This window comes from Triturus cristatus, chromosome 6 (genome assembly GCF_964204655.1).
Source record: "Triturus cristatus chromosome 6, aTriCri1.1, whole genome shotgun sequence".
Classification (NCBI taxonomy): domain Eukaryota; kingdom Metazoa; phylum Chordata; class Amphibia; order Caudata; family Salamandridae; genus Triturus; species Triturus cristatus.
In genome coordinates this window covers 761,000,997-761,004,042 of record NC_140589.1, presented here as the reverse complement: position 1 = coordinate 761,004,042, position 3,046 = coordinate 761,000,997, and the positions used below count along the sequence as shown (strand labels likewise).

Here is a 3,046-nt window from a genome sequence, read left to right as displayed (position 1 = left end):
ACAGCCATTAAAGGCCTGTTTCAGTGTTAAGGCCTTTAACAATGGAGCAGTCCTTTAATGGCTGGCAGAGCCCGCTACAGAGGGCTCTAAGGCTATTAGAACATTCAGCCCCTAGAGGGCAGAATGTTCTAATTTGTAAAACAAAGGTCACATGGAGCCCGAGGGGGTTGAAATCCCCTTGGGTTCCGTGAGGCCTTTGTTCACAGCAACAGCTGTGAACAAACATTGGAATGTTGAGGCTTCAGGCTTCAACCGGCCATTAGAAGCCTGGAGCACTCCATTGGTTTCAATGGAGCACTCAACATTCCAATATTCTAATATCACTTTTAATAAATCGACTGTCAAGCAGTGCTTTATTTTAGATAAAGTATTTCAAGCTATACACAACACAAAAGTACACAAGTATGAGGACAGCGATATTGGAATGCATTAATGAAATATGGGAAAATAAGAAGGCAGTGCTCAAAGGGATCCAGTGATTCAGTGTCTGTCTAGAATGTTAACACTGTGGTCAGTCCATAAGTCTCTGGTGCTTACTCTTGTGCCTGCAGAGCTCTGGTGGCGAAACTGGAAGTGCATAGCTTTGCTCAATGTCCCTGTGAGCCCCTGTGGGAATGTTGGGGAGAGGAGTTGGCCTAACGGCTAGGGCGCTCGACCTCGGACCTGGGGAACTGGGTTCGAGCCTCGGTAATGTCGCTGAACATCCTGTGATTCTGGGCAAATCACTTAATCTCCCCGTGCCTAACAAGAAATGAATGTGTGTCCTCATGTAACGTAATGGTGCTATGTAAAGCGCTCTGATACCCGATTGGATTCGGGTCAAGTTCGCGCTATATAAAATTCTAAAAAAAAAAAAAAAAAAAAATGTTAACTCCAGATCACTATGCTGGTGTCTTTAGTCCATGGAGAGCAGCCACCTGGCGGTAAGGGGCAGGTTAAACTGCTAAATGCTCTCCTTCCCCAGGGTAGCAGTGTATTTTTTTATTTTCAAAAAGAAAATCCAGTTTTGGGATTTCTTTTTGAAAATAAAAAAAGGAACACTATGAGTACAGAGCTCCAGTCCACTGATGGAGCCCTGTACCAGGAAAATGCACTGCCAGAAACCGCTGTGACAGCAATTCATGCCAATGCCTAACAAATAACCACCGGCTTGGCAGTCATTTATGAATTTGACAAGCGGTCCCTGCACCAGGGCAATGGAGTAATTTACTCTGTCTCCTTGGCAGAACTATGGGCGTCTGCCAGGACTTAAATCAGGCCTAAAATCATCTTTATAAATAAAACATCAAGGAGATGGAAACTTTTTGTTTTTAGTTCATATCTATATGTATAATATTTAAATTGCAACACTGGGTTGGTAAATGAGACACGGACACCGTGCAACATGCCAGACAGTATGCCAGGGAGTCCATCCAATTTATATTTATATGTCCACACACACAGACATGATCACTAACATACATTGCACATTTAGGAGAGGTCAACTACTAAACTGAGGTGACTGTACACATTGGATATACAACCAGGAGCTGTGGTTTTGCTGAACTGCGTGTTGACATACTCTGTGGTCTTATTTCCTTGTCAACTTCTTAGTTTTCACTCTTATTTTGTAGAACCAAAGCAATAATAAGAGATTTAGGATCCAAGACCTCTACAAAGATAGGAACCAGAATCATGCTCACATATAACTGGAGCTACTGAACCATCCTCCGCACCTCCTACTATGCCAATGAGAAAAGCACTCAGTCTTACACTTAAGCCAGCTCCTAGTTGATGAAAAAGCTTTTGAATAAAGTGATACTTTCTAAGAGGCAGTTTGCAATGCAAAATACAAGCACTAGACCATAAATGCCAATCATAACAACCAGGACAACAGGAATATTAGATTGCATGGAAACTGTAGCCTTGTGACAGACATGGCTGCTATCCACATGCCACTCTTTGCAGTGCTGTTGGTTGGTCCAAGACTGCTGAATGCTATGGCAGAGAGGACACCCGTGACAGCTAAGAAGTAGGCATATTCTGAGGAGGACATAGCAACAGTATGTGCACTGTTTGAGCAGTGATTCTTCTATGATTTGTATGCCACTGTTACTGCTTTTCTTCACATGTCAGACTGCCATTTTGTACATCATCTCTACAGGGAGATCCCAAAATGGGTTCCAGTGTGCCCACAGTCATCCATACACTCCTGACGTATCCTATTATGCACACAGTGTGCCATACATATATGGTATCCAGGCTTATGGGATGTTGTGAAGGACCAGGTTGCCAAAACCTGAACAGTTTACAGAAGCAAGAAAAGTGGGCCTATCATTCTTTGCCAGCCACAGGAAGAAGGACTGTCTTCTTGCTAATATTTCAATGTTTCTAGCACTGTTAGTTTAGCACAAGACGGTGAGTTGACAGTAGTCAAGCTCACTGTGGAATGTATGCATGGTGTGCCCCACATGGCCACAAAGGTCATCTAAAGCACATGCCAGAACTTTGGCAGACCTCAGCAGGGGAGGGAGGGGGAGAGGGGGAGAGGGGAGAGAGGGAGAGAGGGAGAGAGAAAACGGTCCCCGTAGTTTGCACCATGAAAAGTGGGACATGTGTGACGCAAGGCTCTGAGTCAGATTTATGAAGCCATGCAAAGCCATGCTGTGTGACTTTGAGTGGAGTCCTAACTCTTGAGTAAGGCAATGCAGCGCAAATGGCTGCGTCGGCTTACTCTGCACAAGGCAGGCATTTTGGTGGGTGTTCCCATGCAATTACCATGGGTTTTGATGCATTTACAAAGACTTGTAAACCTGGGAATGCATCAAAATCTTACACCTCCCAGGGCAGGAGTAACAAGGAGAACTATCTTTATTTCTCCTTGTTTTTTCCTCTTTCTATGTGTGCTGCATTCTTCAGCACTCATTCAAAGAGGACAAAGCCTCTATAGATTGCCTTCATGAAAGAAGGTGCCCCTTCCTGCACAAAAACAATCCTGCTGATAACACAGACACCCCATGGTGCCTGCGTTGGTGTTAGGCTGCTGAAAAGGCGCCAGCACAGGGGG

The 3,046-nt window shown here is 44.5% G+C and overlaps 1 pseudogene; it reads right to left on the bottom strand.

The window, feature by feature from the left end:
- Nucleotides 1-1,589: 1,589 nt before the first annotated feature.
- On the bottom strand, nucleotides 1,590-2,035 carry LOC146817825 (V-type proton ATPase 16 kDa proteolipid subunit c pseudogene; annotated as a pseudogene).
- Nucleotides 2,036-3,046: the final 1,011 nt, after the last annotated feature.